Raw genomic sequence first — 20,314 nt, forward strand, 5'->3', positions numbered from 1 at the left:
AAAAGGTGACATAGATGACAGAGAAATCTTGGATAATTTTATTTTTAAACACTTATTTACTTTTTTATTTGAAAGGCGTGTTGGGGGGGGGGTTGGGAGGGAGAGAGAGAGAGATCATGAATCAGCTGGTTAACTCCCCAAGTGGCTGCAACAGCCACAGGTGGGGCCAGGACACAGTAACTCCATCCAGATCTACATGGGTATCAGGGACCCAGACACTTGGGCCATCATTCATTGCCTTCCCAGGTACCTCAGCAGGAGGCTGGATTAGAAGAGGCTGGATTGGAAGCAGGCATTCCAAGCAGACCAGGACTTGAACCAGTGCTCAGATATGGGCTGCTGGTGTCACAAGTGGTGACTTAAGTTGATGTGCTACAGCTCTGGGTAATTTTTAAAATTACCCAGCATTTGTTTAAGTGGTTAAGAACTGCTTGAAATGCCTGCATCCCTTATCAGAGTGCTCTGCTTCTGATTTTAGCTTCCTACTAATGCGAATCCTAGGAGACTGCAGGTGATGGCTCAAGTACTTAAGTCCCTGCCACCCACATGTGAGACCTAGATTGAGTCCTGGGCTGCTGGCTTTAGCGGGGCCTTGCCTCATTTGTTGTGAGCATCTGGGGAGTGAATCAGTGGATGGAAGTTCTCTGTCTCTATTTCAAATAAGTAAAAACTTAAAAAGAAAAAAATTATCACATCAAAGATAATTGATATTAGTATTTTGTCATATCCTTTCAGTTTCGTATTATTGCATTATATAACAAAAATTAAATCTTAAACTTGCTGTTTTGTAACTTTGATTTTAAGCAATATATGTCACTTTTCTGTCTCAACAAATCTTCAAAAATGTAACATTTTTACAATAAAAATTGTTTTTTCTCATTATTAAAGTGTAATGGTTGCAAAAAGTTAGAGGATGTACGAAATATTGTAAGGATGGAAAAAAATACTCTACCCCTCAGCAATTATTACTATTACCATTTGAGTGCATATGCTTCCCAACATTTTTGCAGGTATATATGTATGTATGTGTATATTTGCAAAACAGCAAAAAACATTTATATATAATATATATACTGTGGGGAGCAACTCGGACTAGACTAAGTTACTGGAATTAAGACTTATTCTATGCATCTGCTCTCCCACAATATGGTGCTGGGAGAGGAGGAAACAGCTTCTACACAGTTGCCTCTCGCCAATTTGATTGACTGAGCTGCAGGAGCTGATCTTGCTCCTGATTGGAGGAGAGCAGTGTACTCGGCGTGTGGGTAGCAGAGTTGGGATTGGTGGAAGAGGACTATAAAGGAGGAGAAAGACAACATGCACCAGAAACACCTGAGGAACATCTGAGCAGCCCCCGAGAGAGCCGGCCGGAGGTGTGCCGCTCCCCCGCGGAAGTGGGGAAAGTGGCAGGGGGGCCCGCCCTTCCACGGAGGTGGAGGGACGGCAGCCAACCCGGGAAGAACCAGCAGCAAACCCGGGAAGGGCCGAGCAGACAAAAGAACAGCGCAGGGTCCTGTGTCGTTCCTCCACGAAGAGGGGGAGCGACATATACTACATTTTATTCCCATAGATATTTTTTTATTTATTTATTTTATTTATTTATTTTTTTTGACAGGCAGAGTGGACAGTGAGAGAGAGAGACAGAGAGAAAGGTCTTCCTTTGCCGTTGGTTCACCCTCCAATGGCCGCCGCGGCCGGTGCGCTGCGGCCGGCGCACCGCGCTGATCCGATGGCAGGAGCCAGGAGCCAGGTGCTTTTCCTGGTCTCCCATGGGGTGCAGGGCCCAAGCACCTGGGCCATCCTCCACTGCACTCCCTGGCCACAGCAGAGAGCTGGCCTGGAAGAGGGGCAACCGGGACAGAATCCGGCGCCCCGACCGGGACTAGAACCCGGTGTGCCGGCGCCGCTAGGCGGAGGATTAGCCTAGTGAGCCGCGGCGCCAGCCTCCCATAGATATTTGATTAGTATCTTTCACCCACCAACACTACTCACCCCCAGAAAGATTTTTTTAAAAGATTTATTTATTTATTTGAAAGTCAGATTTACACAGAGAGAGAAGAGGCAAAGAAAGAGGTCTTCCATCTGATGGTTTGCTCCCCAATTGGCCGCAAAGGCCGGAGCTGTGCCGATCCGAATCCAGGAGCCAGCTTTTTCTGGGTCTCCCACGTGGGTGCAGGGGCCCAAGGACTTGAGCCATCTTCTATTGCTTTCCCAGGCCATAGCAGAGAGCTGCATCACACATGGAGCAGCTGGGTCTCAAACCAGCGCCCATATGGGAGCAAGCACTGCAGGCCAGGGATTAACTTGCTGCACCACAGTGCTGGCCCCAGAAAAAACAGATTTTTAAGCATAAAGGTGTCAACTATGTCTGTGTCATGTGTCAGAGAATTCTTAGCTCTCAGCACAGTGCCCGGCTCATGATAGGTAGTTATTTAGTGCTTAATTGTAAAGTGAATGAATGACTGTGTAATAGGTCCACCTTGTGATGGATCTTGAATTAGGAGGTAATAGGAATGCTGTCCAAGCACTTGGAAATGGGAAAGGACTTCCAGAACTACAGATGCCAGGTAGTGTTACTATCAGTGCATTAAAAACATCCAGGGGTGTGCATTTGCCTTAGTTGTTAAGTTGCTGATAGGGATGCCCATGTTCCATACTGGAGCTTCTGGGTTTGCGTCCTGGCTCCAGCGTTCTGCTAATGCAGGCCCTGGGAGGGGTGGGGGATGGCTTGAGTGGTCTTGCGTTTCCTCTCACAAAGAAAATTTAAATTTAGTTCTTGGCTTCCAGCTTCCATATGACAGTGTTTTGGCCATTGGTCTCTTTGGGAAAATGAACCAAGAATGTGCTTGCTCTCTCTCTCTCTCTCTCTCTCCCTCTCTCCCTCTCTCCCTCTCTCCCTCTCCCCCTCTCCCTCTTCCTCTCCCCTCTGTCAGTTAAACAAACAAAAAATCCAAAGCAGAAATAAAATGCAACACATCCATTTGCAACTTTTACTCAATGAAAAGTTGTGTTTTTGGCTGCATTTTAACTTCAAGATTTATGGCAACTCAAACCACCTCCTAGCACTGTCCCTGTCTCTCCAGCTAGCTCTAGGAAGGCAAGAAACATGTCCAGTTAACTTAGTATTGCCAGAACAGTGCCACGTGTGTCTTTGGTATCAACACATGTCTCGTTGAGTGTGTTGGTAGGGGGAGGAAGGTGATAGAAAATTATCTACTCGCAGACCCTGTGGTGAATAACAGATGTGTGATAGTTCTCTGATGCGACCAGAAGCTAAGACGACATCTTATTTCATTACCTCTTCTTTCCCTTATCTTGTTTGCTAGATCTGATTAAAGCAGTTGTGGTAAGAAATATGTGTGGGAAAACCGTTACGTAGCTAAGCCAGTTTTATTATAGCTCCACTGCTGCAGCAGAAGACTCTGGTGCACTCTCAGAGACATTGAAAATGCTCTGAACTCAGATGAACCAAGCAGCTATGTGGATCTAGAGATCTCACACTTTCATGTTGCTAGAAGAGATCCAAGAAGTCAACTTAGGCCGGCGCCGTGGCTCACTAGGCTAATCCTCCGCCTTGCGGCGCCAGCACACCGGGTTCTAGTCCCGGTCAGGGCGCCGGATTCTGTCCTGGTTGCCCCTCTTCCAGGCCAGCTCTCTGCTGTGGCCCGGGAGTGCAGTGGAGGATGGCCCAAGTGCTTGGGCCCTGCACCCCATGGGAGACCAGGAGAAGCACCTGGCTCCTGCCATCGGATCAGCGCGGTGTGCCGGCTGCAGCACGCCGGCCGCGGCGGCCATTGGAGGGTGAACCAACGGCAAAGGAAGACCTTTCTCTCTGTCTCTCTCTCTCACTGTCCACTCTGCCTGTCAAAAAAAAAAAAGTCAACTTAGAAATGTAGGATCTTTGGGTTAGAGTGATCTTGGGTACCAGCCAGTCCAATCTTCTCATTTTACAGGTGAAGGAAGAGCTTCTGGACGTGGAGGGGAGTAACTCAAGGTCTCATAGCAAGTCAGAGGTCCCTGCAGCTAGAACTCAGGGACCTTGGGTTCTAGGCCGATGTGGTTTGTGAGATTCTGCTGTGAGAAAGGTAAAAACTGAAGACATCCTTGAACAACAGCTGAGTATCATTTTTATCTGAGATCTGTTTGGATAAGGAGAAGAGGGGAGATTGAGGAAGTCAAGACAAAGGAAACCAGTGCAAGTGAGAACTTTGCTGCGGAATGCATCTTGTGGTTTTCACTCCTAGCAAATCCTTCGCAAGTCACTCAGAATGATTTGTTGGAATGCTACCCTGTCCTTCTTCAGCACACATGAAAAAGTGGGAGGATTGCAGTTTCAGGAATGAAATTGAAATGCATCAGACATTAGTTTTGGAAACTCACTGGCTTTTTCTCATCTAAATGAATTTAGCAAAAGAACTCAATTTTGGTCACAGGAGACTAATTAAGCATCTAGCATGAACCATAGCAAAATCCCCTAGTATGAAGTGAGGCACACACAGAGGAGCTGAGTCACAGTAATGATGAGATACGCTCACAGAATTAACTCGGCCTCTTAACTAATGGCTAGTGGAACCTAGGTGAAATGAAGAAAAAAATGTACAGTAAGGATAGGCATTTTTTTTAGAAAACAAGGAGATAACAGTTACTTATACCCCATTCCAGATTTTATTTTCATTCTCATGTTTATCCTTATTTCCCATTCTGCTTTTCAGCTGGGCTGCTACAGTGATCTCTCTTCCTAGACCCCAGTCAGCTTCCACTCCAGTTGGTGCTACACCATACCAGCAAGGTTGTGTTCTTAAGATAAGCCTTTGATGATTCCAGTCTCTGGCTCAGGACATCTCAGGCTTTTCAGTGCTGAAAGCAGTGGTTTTCAACTTCAAAGCTCTGACAGGGAGGGGGAGCTGTTAGAAATGCAAATTCCTAAACACACCCCCAAGAGAATCTGATGCCATGGATTTGGGATGCTGCCCAGAAATTTATATTTTTAACACGTTTGCAGTATATTTCTGATGCAGGTACCACAGAAACTACACTGACAAAAACTGGCCTGCATGGAGAAATGACCTCAAATTATGGGAATTCAGGTCCATGGTAGGCCAAAGAGGAGGAACAGAGATTTTTGGGAAAGATTGATCAACAAAACATCTAAAGGGATTGGATATATTAGACAGTCATGACTGGGGGAAATGTGAAACTTATGAATGGCTGTAAAGGAATTGGAAAAGCTGTCACTAATTTTTTGACTTGAGCCTGTCTGATATCTGGCAAAGTAGAAAGAACTCTGGATGAGTGTGGGTTCCACCCTCTTATGAGCTATATAATTTTTTTGGCTAGCTATTTAATTTCCCTGAGCTTCAGCTTTTCTCATTGGTTAATGGAAATGTTAATTCCTATCCTGCCTCATCATTGATTTATAAGGGTCAAGCATGTGATGGTGCTTAGAACTTTGCAGATTGCTGAATAATATCAGGTGCTCTTTACATTAGTCGTCTGTTCTCTTCACCCTCTGTTCTTTTCACCTTTACCAAGTGGCAAAAAGAATCTTGCTCAGGAGAGTAATTGCAGTTAAACAGGCTAAGCCTGTGCAGGAGAGTGTGTGTTGACATTAATCCTCTATTGCTATTTGCAAGAGGAAAGAAAAAGTCATCTAGCAGCCGAGAGCATGTTTTTGATTACCCCATGGAGTTAGGAAGCTTGGAGATCTGCTGTAGAGCTGCAGACTGGCATCTGACTTCCTCTGTATGAATTTGGCTGAGTTTAATAGTGAGAAAAGCTTAAGAAAACCCACACATGCTGAAACCCAAAAGGCTAATGAGGAGAATAGACAGCTTATGTAATTAGACCTTGTGTATTTCCCTAAAAGGAAATCATGAAATATGCACAAAATGTTGTCTCTGAAGGCGTCATAGTTACTCCATCTTGTTTTTAATTTGGAAACTATGCACATTGCCTACAGGAATTACAAGAACAGTAGCTTCTGGTGTGTTTGTAAATCGATGCCCTCACATGAATCCTGACATTTCATGCTTCAGCCCAGCCCCCAGTCACAGCAGCAGGGCACTCAGAAGGCTGGATTTGCTGGTTCTGAGCTTCCACTGCTGAGTGAGACGCTAGCTGACTTTATTCTGACATCTTGATGAGACAAGGCCTTCTAAATGTACTCTGTGTGTGTGTGTTTTGCTTTCAGCCATGTTTATTTTTCTCTGTATTGCTTGTCCACAGAGAAAACAATGAAGTGCTTTGATTTAAAAGATCTAGTGTTCTTCTCAGAGGCCTGTGGTGTCTTCAGCACACAGGACTCAACTGCACTTTACCACCTATCATCCAGGTTGGTAAAAATTGTCTTTTGCCATTTTTGCTTCATGTCATTACTGTCATTACTATATATTATTATTGTTGTTATTTTGTGTGAGGCTGAAATAACAGAAATTTATTTGCTCATGATTCAGAAGTTAGAAGTTCAAGGTCAGTGTGTGAACCGAGTTGATTTCGTCCAAGGTCTAGCTCTTTGTCTTGTGGGTGGCTGTCGTCTTCCAGTGTTTTCACTAGGGTCTTCCCTTCCTGTCTGTGTAAAGAAATAAAATACAGGCACAGGTCAAACCCCTGGGAGACTTTCCCCACCCCATCCCTGTTCCTCTCCCTCTCCACAGAAAAGAACAAAGGATTACAGAGTGAGGTGTTCATTCATTTGTGGACATGTGAACGTGGGTATCTATCTCAAATCAGGATTTACCTGGTTTTTAAAATTTAATTTAATTTTAACAACTGTAGAACATTCTTTTTCTCTTATGGAAGTTGTCGGGTTCAAAGTGAAATCACTTGTGTCACAACCTGGCCAGTGGCACTGGAGAAGGCAAGCACAGGAGGGCTCTCATACAAGCTGTCTGACAATAGGAGACTATCACAAGAAAATCTTAGCAAACCACAGTGACTACATAAGTCACACAAGGACAGCTGGTAGGATGAGGACATTAGCTGCTTGTACAGGAATAGTTGCCCAACACACTGTTTGCCAGCTCAGTTAACAGAGGAACCTGCTATAACTCAAGACTAGTCTACCTGGTAGCTATCACCAGTCCCCCGTCAGAGCTGCCAGCCCCTCCAAATACCACAAGTGTCAATGAACTTGCTTCCAAAACACCTTATGTAGCTTTTCTCCTTGCTCATTAAGATCCCAACATTTTTCATCGTTCTTTGAGTATACCAGAGGCCACCCCTGCCTGTACATGTGTCCTTGATTACAATCCTATTCTTTGTTTATTCCCAGGTAAAATCTTTTTTTATGGTGATTTGTCTGTATTTTTGACTGTATAACTTCTTTAAATAATTTCCCAACTGGTATAAGTCTTCATTTTTACTGTTTTTGATGTTTAAGAACAGTTCTTGATGATACAATTAATTTTTTAAAAAAAGTTTTTAGTAGGTGAGGCATTTAAATGGTCAAAGATCAAAATTATTTCCAAATAGTATATGATGAGAAGTTTCTCTTACCCTGATCTTATCTGCCCTGTTTCCCCATTTCCTGTTTGCTGTGATTTGTAATTTTTATTAATTTCTTTTTGTATATCTGGTGTTTTATGCACATAGAAGAAAATATGAACATATATTCTCATTTTACTGCTTTTTTTTATTTGACAGGTAGAGTTAGATAATGAGAGAGAGAGAGAGACAGAGAGAAAAGTCTTCTTTCCATTGGTTCACCCCCCAGGTGCTACAGATGGAACTATGCTGATCCGAAGCCAGGAGCCAGGTGCTTCCTCCTGGTCTCCCGTGCGGGTGCAGGGGCCCAAGCACTTGGGTCATCCTCCACTGCCTTCCTGGGCCACAGCAGAGAGCTGGACTGGAAGAGAAGCAACCGGGACAGAATCTGGCGCTCCGACCAGGACTAGAACCCGGGGTGCTGGTGCCGCAGGCGGAGGATTAGCCTAATGAGCCGCGGTGCCGGCCATACTGCCTTTTTAAAAAAAAAAAAAAAAAAGATTTATTTATTTGAATGTCAGAGTTACACAGAGAGAGAAGGAGAAGCAGAGAGAGAGAGAGAGGGAGAGAGAGAGGGGTCTTCCATCTGCTGGTTCACTCCCTGTCGCTCCCCATCTTCATGGAGGAACGACACAGGACCCTGCGTTGTTCTTTCGTCTGCTTGGCCCTTCCCGGGTTTGCTGCTGGTTCTTCCCGGGTTGGCTGCTGTCCCTCCACCTCCATGGAGGGGCGGGCCCCCTGCCACCTTCCCCACTTCCGCAGGGGAGCGGCACACCGCCGGCCAGCTCTCTCGGGGGCTGCACAGGTGTTCCTTCAGATAGATGTTCCCGGTGCATGTTGTCTCTCTCCTCCTTTATAGTCCTCTTCCACCAATCCCAACTCTGCTACCCACACGCCGAGTACGCTGCTCTCCTCCAATCAGGAGCAGGTCCTACAGTTTATTGGTTGAACTGGAGGCAGCTGTGTAGAAGCTGCCATATTGTGGGAGAGCAGATGCATAGAATAAGACTTAATTCCAGTAACTTAGTCTAGTCCGAGTTGCTCCCCACACTCCCCAGTTGCAATAGCCGGAGCTGCACCGATCTGAAGCCAGGAACCAGGAGCTTCCTTGGGGTCTCCCATGTGGGTGCAGGGGCCTGAGGATTTGGGCCATCTTCTGCTGCTTTCCCAGGCCATAGCAGAGAGCTGGATCAGAAGTGGAGCATCTGGGACTTGAACTGGCACCCACCTGGAATGCAGGCACTGCCGGCAGCAGCTTTACCCGCTACACCACAGTGCCCACATCTTTACTGCTTTTTTTTTAAAAGATTTTATTTATTTATTTGAGAGGTAGAGTTATAGACAATGAGAGGGAGAGACAGAGAGAAAGGTCTTCCTTCCGTTGGTTCACTCCCCAAATGGCTGCAACAGCTAGAGCTGTGCGGATCTGAAGCCAGGAACCAGGAGCTTCTTCTGGGTCTCCCATGCAGGTGCAGGGGCCCAAGGACTTAGGCTATCTTCTGCTTTCCCAGACCATAGCAGAGAGCTGGATTGTAAGAGGAACAGCCAGGACTAGAACTGGCGCCCATATGGGATGCCAGTGCTGCAGGTGAAGGATTAACCTACTGTGCCATGGTGCCGGTCCCATCCTTTACTGCTTTTTAAACTGAGAATATTTTGTGTTCTGTATTCATTGTTCTTTACCATTTTTTACCACTTCCATGTGTTCTGGCAATCTTTCTGTATCAGTATACATTTATACATCACTATGTAGACATCTCGTTTTCAAAATAATTTCATATTTTTATGGTTGCATAATGTTTCATCCAGCAGATATTAGTACATAAGATGCTCCTTTGTTCTATTTTTAAAGTTACAAATTACTGTATTGCTTGGGTGTAAGATATCTTTCAGCCATACTCCAGCATATCCCCATTGTTGGACATCTGAGTCATTTTGTAATTTCTCTATTCAAATAATCTTGTAAAGAATAATCTCTTACATGTATGGCTTCATATGTGCAGGTAGAAAAGCATTTGAACATATGCAATGTGTATTCATGGTAAACTTTTTTGACAAACTAGGAATAGATGAAAATTTCCTTCACTTGATTAATAGCTACAGGTAACATCATGCTTAATATTACAAACTTGAATGTTTTCTCTCTGTAAATGTGAAAGGATACAAGGTTGTTTCCTCTTGCCAGTTTTAGTCAATATTGTATGGGAGATTCTAATCAGTCCAATAATGTAAGAATAAGAAATACAGGGGCCAGCGCTGTGGTGTAGCAGGTAAAGCTGTTGCCTGCAATGCTGGCATCCCATATGAGTGCCAGTTCAAGCCTTGGCTGCTCCACTTCTGATCCAGCTCTCTGGTACGGCCTGAGAAAGCAGAAGGTGGCCTAAGTCCTTGGGCCACTGCACCTACGTGGGAGACCTGGAAGAGTCTCCTGTCTCCTGACTTTGGATTGGCCCAACTCTGCCCATTGTGGCCATCTTGGTAATGAACCTGTGGGTAGAAGACCTTTCTCTCTCTCTCTCTTTTTCTGCATTTGCCTCCCTGTAACTTTGCCTTTCAAATAAATAAGTAAATCTTAAAAAAAACATTGGGAAGGTAAGAAGAAAATTGTGTTCATGGGTGATATGATTTATATGTAGGAAATCTTAAGGGATATTACAAAAAGGTGCTAGAACTATTAAATGAATTTAGCAAGATCACAAGGTACATGATCAAAACCCCCAAATTAATTGTATTTTTGCATGCTAGTAATAAATAATACAAAAATAAAATCAAGATAATAAAATAATTTACATTAGAGCCAAAAAGAATAAAATATGTAGGCATACATTTAACAAAAAGTGTGATAACTGCATGCTGAAAGCTATAAAATATTGCTAAGAGAAAGTAATGAAAACCTAAATAAGTGCAGAGATACACTATGTTCATGGATTGGAAGAATCAATTTAGTTAAAATGGAAGGTCTCCTAAGATTGATCTATATAGTCAACATTCTCCTAATCAAAATCTTAGTAGGATTTTATAGAAACTGAGAAACAGATTCTAAAATTTAAATGGAACTGCTCATAAATAAATTCATAAAACCCAGGAACAATGTTGAAGACTCTATGCTACTTAGTTATCAAAGCTTACTAAAAAGCCACAGTGATCCAGCTTGTGTGCTGCTAGCTGCACAAACTGTGGACCAATAAGACGGAATTAAGCTCATAAATAAACCTGTACATTTACAATTACTTGATTTTTGACAAAAATGCAAGACAATTCAGTGGGAAAAATGAGTGCTTTCAATAAATTAAGCTGGAGCAGTTGGGTGAGTATTAGTCAAGACTGTTCAAAGAGACAGAACAAGTAATGTACATGAGGGTAGTTCACAAAGTTCATAGAGTTAAAAGGTGTGGGGAGCAACTCGGACTAGACTAAGTTACTGGAATTAAGACTTATTCTATGCATCTGCTCTCCCACAATATGGCGCTGAGAAGGGAGTAACAGCTTCTACACAGCTGCCTCCAGTTCCACCAATAAACTGTAGGACCTGCTCCTGATTGGAGGAGAGCAGCATACTCAGCGTGTGGGTAGCAGAGTTGGGATTGGTGAAAGAGGACTATAAAGGAGGAGAGAGACGGCATGCACCAGGAACATCTAAGGGGAACACCTGTGCAGCCCCCGAGAGAGCTGGCCGGCGGTGTGCCGCTCCCCTGCGGAAGTGGGGAAAGTGGCCAGGGGGAACCGCCCTTCCACGGAGGTGGAAGGGTCGGTAACCAACCCGGGAAGAACCAGCAGCAAACCCGGGGAGGGCCGAGCAGACAAAAGAACAGTGCAGGGTCCTGTGTCGTTCCTCCACGAAGAGGGGGAGCGACATAATGGTGCCGTGACTCGGATAGGAAACTTAGGAGGGAAGAAACGGGAAGAAGTGGGAAAATACCGGAGAGAGAGATTAGCAAAGAGCCTAGGGAAAAGCCGGACGGAAAAGGTGCCGGAAGAAGCTATCAAAAGCCTAGGCATAGACTCAGATACGGACTACGGGGGGAAGCTGGGAGAAATCTCTAAGGTCGAAAGCGAAAGTGAAAGCTAGAACAAACAGACTCGGATACGGACTGTGGGGAGAAGCCAGGAGAAATGAGGGAGGAACATTGTTGGAAGAAAACTTAGGGAAACATACCAGGTAGAGAAAAATGTTAGGGAGGATGAAGCCGCAAGTGCAGGCTGAAGCGGAGACGTAAGCTATCTTGGGATTCTTCAAATCAGCCCGGGGAGCAAAAGGCGAAAATCTGGAACCAGAGGCAGAGAAGTGGGCCGCCAGGTTGGAATTCGCCAGGTTAGTCCGGGGAACTTGGACTGAATGCCGGTGGCGGAAACGTGAGCTACGCTGTGTGATTCGCGGAAGCCGCCGCGTGCAGAGAGAGCACGGGGCGTGAATAGATAGGGAACGCGGGGCTGGCGCGAAGGCCGTGGTGCGGGCGCGAAGGGCGTGGAGACCGCGGAGCGCGCGAAGCCGAGCCGCGCAGAGCCGGGAACCCGCCGCAGGGCGGGCGCCGGGAAGCCGCGCAGATGAGAGAAGCGCGGGCTGAAGCGGCGCAAAGCCGGGAAGCCACTGCGGGGCGATGAGGCGCCGGGAAGCAGCCTCAGGGCGGGTGCCGCGAAACCACGGGGATAAGAGAAATACAAGTTTAGAAGTAAAATGAGAGAAATAGGAATGCTGGCAGATAGAAGTAAAATGGGAGAGATAGGAATGCCCGGAGATAGAGAAATAGAGAAAAATAAGGCCTCCCCTCAACATGGCAATGAGAGAGCTTGGATTCGGTCTGCCTGATTAGGGAGGTGGTGAGCACCTGCGGGCGGCTAGCAGCTTATGCGCCGCAGGTCACCGAAGACAGGCCCAAATCAACATCAATAAGTCTCCCCACAATACCGCAATGAGAAGGCTTGGATTCGGTCTGCCTGATTGATAGGGCTTGTAAGCACCTGCAGGCAGTTCTAGCAGAGCAGAGCATGCGCTGCAGGGCACCGAACACAGGCACGCATCAGCGCCTAAAAACCTCCTCACAACATGGCGAAGAGAGGACCCGGACTCGGTTTGCCTGATTGGTAGGGCTTGTAAGCACCTGTGGGCAACTCTAGCAAGCAGAGCAGAGTGTGTGCCGCGGGGCACCGAAGACAGGCGCGTATCAACACCAAAAATAAAAAGAAAGGGGGATCTGTGGGGAGCAACTCGGACTAGACTAAGTTACTGGAATTAAGACTTATTCTATGCATCTGCTCTCCCACAATATGGCGCTGAGAAGGGAGTAACAGCTTCTACACAGCTGCCTCCAGTTCCACCAATAAACTGTAGGACCTGCTCCTGATTGGAGGAGAGCAGCATACTCGGCATGTGGGTAGCAGAGTTGGGATTGGTGGAAGAGGACTATAAAGGAGGAGAGAGACAACATGCACCAGGAACATCTAAGGGGAACACCTGTGCAGCCCCGAGAGAGCCGGCCGGCGGTGTGCCGCTCCCCTGCGGAAGTGGGGAAAGTGGCCAGGGGGAACCGCCCTTCCACGGAGGTGGAAGGGTCGGTAACCAACCCGGGAAGAACCAGCAGCAAACCCGGGGAGGGCCGAGCAGACAAAAGAACAGTGCAGGGTCCTGTGTCGTTCCTCCACGAAGAGGGGGAGCGACAAAAAGTAAGTTTATTTTGGTGCAGAAGAAATTTCAAAGGCATGTGTACTTTTCTCATAATATTAATTTTCCATGAATATCTTGAGAGCCTTCATGTGTATGGCCTCCAGTGCTTTTTGCCTCCAAATAAACTTACAAGTAAATCAGTTTTCTAAGAAGCTTTAACAAAATTTATTCTTCGTTTATTGTCATCTAGTTGGAAGGCAGAGTGACAGAGTGAGAGAGTGACAGTGAGAGGAGAAATACAGAGAGAGAAAGAGAGAGATAAAGCTTCCATCTTGGTATTCACTCCTCAAATGACTGCAACAGCTAGGGCTGACCCAGTCCAAAGCCAGGAGCCAGGATTTCCATCTGGGTCTCCCACAAGAGTGGCAGGGACAGAAGTACTTGGGCATCTTCCATTGCCTTTCCAGGCACATTGGCCAGAAGCTGGATCAGAAGCAGAGTAGGTGGGACTCAATGGCACTCCGCTGTGGGAAGCTGGCATCACAAGCTGCAGCTTTACCCACTGCACCACAATGCTGGGCTCTGTCATGAAGTTTTGGAAGTACTCTTGTGTATAGAAAGATAGTTATATAAAGAGGATTTATTAGAGGAATTGGCTCACAATATTATAGAGGCTGAGAAGTCCTGTGATAGGCTATCAGCCAGCTGGGGAAGCAGGAAAGTCAGTGCTGTGGCTCAGTTCAGGTCTGAAGGTCTCAGCTTAGGGAAGGCCATGATTTAACTCTCAGTCCCAGACCAAAGGCCTTAGGAACTTGGGGACCACTAGTGAAATTCTTAGAGTCCAGATGCTGGAGAATTTGGATTTTTATGTTAAGTGCAGAAAAAGAAGGGCATCCTCACTCCAGGGGAGAAAACAAATTTGCCTGTACTTTTTTGTTTACGCAGACCCTCAGAAGATTGCATGTTGCTCCCCACACTGAGGGCCATCTTCCCTACTTAGTCTGTTGACTCACATGACAGTCTCCTCCTGAAACACCGTCACAGACACACCAGATGTCAGGCTTCACCTGCTGTCTGGTGTCCCTTAATCCAGTCAAGGTGACAGCTAAAATTATCATTACAGTAGGCATCTGTAAAAAATAAACAAATCTTAGCACTTATTTCACGTCATATATAAAATTCTAGTAAAAATAGACCATAAATCTAAATGTGAGAGCTAAAATTACAATACTTCTAGAATTAAAGAGGGGAACAGATTTGTGACTGTGGATTTAGGCAATTATTTCTTAGATTGGACACAAAAATACATGAATAATAGAAAGTAAAACTTGTGCTTTAAAAAAGATGACACTATGAAAATGTAAAAAAAGCAAGCTAAATAAAAGGGAGAAAATATTTGCAAATTATGTCTGATAATGGACTTAATGTCCAGAATATGAAAATTCTCAAATAATCTGAAGATACAAAACACAGTTTAAAAGTCATCAAAATTTGGCCAGAAACCTCACCTGTAAAGATTGCTGAAATGGAAATAAGCACAGATGCTGAATACTATCAGGCATTAGGGAAATTCGCATTAAAATTCCTGTGAGATATCAGTACGTAATTCATAAAATATATGTGATCAAAAAGGAATGTGCATTACCGAGCTAATGAAGAAACAAACTGGAAACCTCATACTTTGATGATGGAAATGGAAAACAATATAGCCACTTTGAATAACTGCCTAGCAGTTTCCTGAAAAGTTGAATGTATGGTTATTACACAACTCAGTAATTTCTTTTCCATATAGCTGCCCAAGAGAAACAAAATCCTGTGTCCACATGAAGACTTGTATCTGAATGTTCATGTCATTCGTAATACCTGTAAATGGGAGATACTCCAAATTTCCATTGCTATTGTGTGGGGATGGTTGTGTCCCCAGAGGTTCATGTGCTGCCAGCTTGGTCCCCAGTGTAGCAGTGTGGAGGTGGTGGAGCCTTTAGGAAGTAGAGCCTAATGAAAGGTCATGTCACTGGGGCTCCCCCTTAGAAGGGGTTAATGTGTTCCTGTAAGTGAGTTGCTATAAAAGAGAGCAAGGCTAGCTCTTGAATTCTGGAATCCTGTCCTGCCTATGTGACTGTTCCTCTTTCTGTCACACATGCTCCCTCCATGTTGCCATCTGCCATATTGTGCTATATCCATAAGGCCCTTGGCAGACTTGTGGTCTTAACTTGGACTTTCACCTTCCAAAACTGTGAGCTAATCTCTTTTCTTTATGTATTACACAGCCTCATATATTTTTTGATAGCAGCAGAAAACAGACTAAGACATCCATCAGCTAGGAATAGGTAAAAGGTAGCAAAGGGGCTGGCGCTGCCTGTAGTGCCGGCATCCCACATGGGCACCAGCTTGAGAGTTGGCTGATCCACTTTCGATCCAGCTCTCTGCTATGGCCTGGGATAGCAGTAGAAGATGGCCCAAGTCCTCAGGTCCCCAAACCCACGTGGGAGACCCAGAAAAAGCTCCTGGCTCCTGGTTTCGGATTGCCACAGCTCCAGCTGTTGCAGCCATCTGGGGTGTGAACCAGCAGATGGAAGACCCTCTGTCTCTACCTCTCTCTGAAACTCTGCCTTTCAAATAAATAAATAAATAAATCTTTAAAAAAAAAGATATTAAATCTACACAATGGAATCACATTCAGTATAAAGAAGGGCAAACTACTGTGCATGCAACCATGTGAATGAACTTTAGAAACATACAAAGGGAAAGAATCCAGACAGAAAGAAAATGCATTTTGCATGATCCCATTTCTATGAAATTTTAAGAAAAGGCAAAACACAGAGAAAGAAAGGTCATTGGTTGCCTGGGGCTGGAAATAGGAACAAGGACTGATGGCAAAAGAACACTAGGGGGCTGGCACCGGGGCTCACTTGGCTAATCCTCCACCTGTGGTGCTGGCACCCCGGGTTCTAGTCCCGGTTGGGGTGCCAGGTTCTGTCCTGGTTGCTCCTTTTCCAGTCCAGCTCTCTGCTGTGGCCTGGGAGTGCAGTGAAGGATGGCCCAAGTGCTTGGGCCCTGCACCCGTGTGGGAGACCAGGAGGAAGCACCTGGCTCCTGGCTTCGGATCAGTGCAGCGTGCCGGCCACAACGCACTGGCTGTAGCGGCCACTCTGGGGGTGAACCAATGGATAAAGGAAGACCTTTCTCGCATTCTCTCTCTCACTGTCTAACTTTGCCTGTCAAAAAAAAAAAAAAAAAAAAAAAAACAAAAAAAACAAAAAAAACAACAACAAAAAAACAAAAAACACCAATGACTTTTTGAGCGATGGAAATTTGTTAAAGCTTGATTGTGGTGATGGTTGCACTCATTTGCACTGTGTGCTCCTAGTGGGTTAATTTTACCATATCATACTTTAAAATGTTACTAAGAAAGGGTATGTTTCCAAAGAGAAAGGTATGCAAACACGATGAAAGTTTAGAAGGGTTTCTATGTGATTATTTCTTTGTTCTTCCTTTTAAAGGGAGTAGGTCCTTTTCTTCTGTTAAATGGTGGTCCTGTCTGTGGTCTTGGGAGGGACTCTTCCCCAGAGCAGACGTGCATTGCAGCTCCTGCTGAGGTGCATTGCAGCTCCTGCTGAGTCTCTTCCTCAGCCGAGGCGGTTGCTAGGAAGAGCAGGCTCAGCTGGGGGGGGCCGAGGCTTCCGGGGCAGCTCCCCTCAGGAAGAGCAGGCTCAGCTGGGGGGGGGCCGAGGCTTCCGGGGCAGCTCCCCTCAGGAAGAGCAGGCTCAGCTGGGGGGGGCGCGAGGCTTCCGGGGCAGCTCCCCTCAGGAAGAGCAGGCGCAGCTGGGGGGGGCGCGAGGCTTCCGGGGCAGCTCCCCTCAGGAAGAGCAGGCTCAGCTGGGGGGGGCGCGAGGCTTCCGGGGCAGCTCCCCTCAGGAAGAGCAGGCTCAGCTGGGGGGGGCGCGAGGCTTCCGGGGCAGCTCCCCTCAGGAAGAGCAGGCTCAGCTGGGGGGGGCGCGAGGCTTCCGGGGCAGCTCCCCTCAGGAAGAGCAGGCTCAGCTGGGGGGGGGGGGCGAGGCTTCCGGGGCAGCTCCCCTCAGGAAGAGCAGGCTCAGCTGGGGGGGGCACGAGGCTTCCGGGGCAGGCTCCCCTCAGGTTTTCCTCTGATTACTCCAGCTGAGCACACAAGAAGAAAGGCAAAGCCACAGGGAGGCATATTAATTAAAATGTCTTCTTTTTGTGGGGCCATTGTCGGTCTCCTCACTTTTAGGAGGTTATAGTATGGATTTACACTTCATTATTTTCTTCCGTCTGCAGCACAGTTGCATAATGAAAGTATCCCACATTTTAATTTTCGGGAATAGTCACTTGGGTAGATAAGCAGGAGTATCTAATTACCAGTGGGGGTCAGAGAAGAAAAAGTTTCTTCTTGCAAGTGAGACTATTGGGAACTATCTGAAGTGGAGCTTTTACTAAGTTAATAGATGACTTCCCTCAGAGCAATTATTGCACATTTCCTGTTTCCTTCTGCTGTAGCTCACTTAGATGTGGTGGGGAAATCTTGTCCTTTGAGCTTGTTGTTGTCTAGCTGCATGTTACTCCATAGGAGATAAACCAACAGTCATGAAAAGAATCCCATTCATTGAATTTATCTCCACTGTTTGTTTAAATTTTCACTGTCAATTAATAAAGAACAGGAGAAGCATGTCTCTTAGGGAATATAAAGAAACTATTGCTTTGATTGTATCTGCTGCAATTGTTGAATGCATTTTTCATTTGACCAATGTTTCTATCTCTTTTACCACAAGGAGGAAAAAGAAAGCAAGCCTAAAAAAAAAAAAAAAAGGAAAGACATCATCAGCTTAAACTCGTTATTATTCAGGAGCATTTTTTGATGTTTTAATTTAAAGATCACTCTATTCTTTGTAAGATCAGAGACTTGTATTTCTGGAACCATATGCTGCTTTGGATCTGTGAATGGAAACCCTGTGGATCACAGTGGGAGTCAAAGCAGAGATCCTGGCAGATTGGTGCTGTCTTCAGTATGTTGCACAAGGCGTTTTTTACTTGGTTTTCCTGAGAAGTATAATCTGCATGTATTAAGGCCACATGTTAGGCATGAATGTTTCCTCCCGTGTTTGGGGAGACAAAAGCCCATGAGTTACAGTCATCTCCTAGTTGACTTGTCAGTACTAGTGTTGCTCAGGATTCTGCTCTCAGAGTAGCTGCATCATCCCCTGGATGGCAGCTTGATGGAAAGCTTTCTCCTCTTCTCCAGATAAGAAGGTAATTTCTTCTCTGGAAGTTCATTCCTTCCTCAAAAACCTTTCCTTGGCCTATTTATTCTTTCTGTCTTGCCCTCTCATCTCTAAGCCTTATCTATCTGTGTGAGCACAGTTCAGTCTTTTTTATGAAATCATCCCCTTGAGTTGAGCCCAGACTTTTCTGAACTCTTGATCCTGCATTTGTCTCATAGAATTCACTTCTAGATTATGACTGGCCCTGAAGGTTGTTTAAACAGAACTTTCCTTTTGTGATGTGAAACTCTTCAGACCAATTAAATTAAGTAGAGTTTGCCTGAGTAAAAAAAAATTTAAAAAAAGCAAAAATAACAAAAGATGTTACATAAATTGAATAGCTTCCAGAGAACATGGTCTGACAGTATTTATAGAAGAACAGAAGGGAAACATAGAAAACAACTCAACTGGCTACCACTTAGTCCTCCAGTCACTTGGTTACAGCTTAACTAGGCAGTTGTTTACAGCTTAGTCAGTTAGCTAGAAGGCCTCTTTTAACCAACTGTAGCTCAGTCATTGTGAGTAAACTCTATACTGGTTTAGTCTGTTGGATGCAGTACAAATGCCCAGCCTGAATCCATGGCCTCCTACAAAATTTTATTTCACAGTAATCATCTTCTAAGACCGGCCGTGTATGTCTCTGTTCAGGAATAAGGTTGGAGTAGAAGTTTGCCATGGAGTCTCTGGGAAGGTTTGTTGTCCTGTCAAGCTGCCAGGTGTTGAGATGGACAGTTAGGATAGTGAATCAAACTGAAAGTAACCATCCAGAATTTATTGGTTTATTGTGACAAAGAGCAAGAGGCATAAAGTGGCCATTGGATTCCTCGTATTCTGTTTTCTTTCCCGTGGAACAGCACTGAGTAAGGGTCAAGGGGTAACAGTGTGGATGGGGAAATATTTTATTATCGAGGGGTCCCAAATAGAGAAGACTCCTGTCTTTTTTTATGGACTCAGAAAAGGAGGACCAGGAAAGTAGAGAAGTACTAAGTCAGAATGGAGTAGCCAAGGCTCATGGTAAGGAGGCCTGTGAGTGGGCACGAGGGATGCTGACATGCATATGAATAGGGGGTTGTCTCAGTACAGAAAATTGCATTGAACTGGCTGTGCACCAAGTCTGACGTAGGGAGGGAAGCCCCCTCCTCCGCCATGAAGCCTGCCTAAAAAAGCCTTGCAGTTGCCTGTGGTTGGCCTGATCACTCAGAAGTAAAATTTTGGCTTAGAGCTGGACTCCTTTTCATCTTCCATTAAGCTGGGATAGCATCTCTTAGACGGAGCCATAAAAGCCCACGTGGGTCCCTGAAGGAGCTGTTGAGGGAATTCAGGAGCCTTGGATCTAGGCAAACCACAGCAGATGCGTGCTTCTGGACTTGATTTGTGTGAGAAGAAATACGTTCCCAAAATTTGTGCTGTCATAGGCACATTTTCTGCTCCTTGTAGCCTAAAGTATTTATTTATTTATTTATTTATTTATTTATTTATTTTGTTTTATTTGACAGGCAGAGTTAGACAGTGAGAGAGAGAAAGAGAGAGAGACAGAGTGAAAGGTCTTCTTCCTTTGGTTCATCCCCCAAATGGCCGCTACGGCTGGGGTGCTGCGCCGATCCAAAGCCAGGAGCCAGGTGCTTCCTCCTGGTCTCCCACGCAGGTGCAGGGCCCAAGCACTTGGGCCATCCTTCACTGCACTCCCGGGTCACAGCAGAGAGCTGGCCTAGAAGAGCAGCAACTGGGGCAGAATCTGGTGCCCCAACTGGGACTAGAACCTGGGGTGCCGGCGCCACAGGCAGAGGATTAGCCAAGTGAGCCGCGGCACCGGCCGCCTAAAGTATTTTTAATTGATGTGCCATTTAATAATATAGTGCTTTGTACTTTTATATAACTCATTGTCTAAATTGTCATGTACAGTTGTGGTATCCAAAAACCAATCTCAGCTGTCGTGTTCCACTGTGTTATA

At 45.5% G+C, this 20,314-nt stretch overlaps 1 long non-coding RNA gene across 1 annotated transcript; it reads left to right on the forward strand.

Annotated features, from left to right (window-relative positions):
* Positions 1-1,621: 1,621 nt before the first annotated feature.
* Positions 1,622-19,833, forward strand: LOC138843993 (uncharacterized). The gene is made up of 3 exons (XR_011379287.1): positions 1,622-4,085; positions 4,713-4,789; positions 6,226-19,833. It is a non-coding gene; the product is annotated as an uncharacterized lncRNA (long non-coding RNA).
* The last annotated feature ends 481 nt before the right edge of the window (positions 19,834-20,314 follow it).

The sequence above is a fragment of the Oryctolagus cuniculus genome, chromosome 10, assembly GCF_964237555.1.
Source record: "Oryctolagus cuniculus chromosome 10, mOryCun1.1, whole genome shotgun sequence".
Taxonomy (NCBI): Eukaryota; Metazoa; Chordata; class Mammalia; order Lagomorpha; family Leporidae; genus Oryctolagus; species Oryctolagus cuniculus.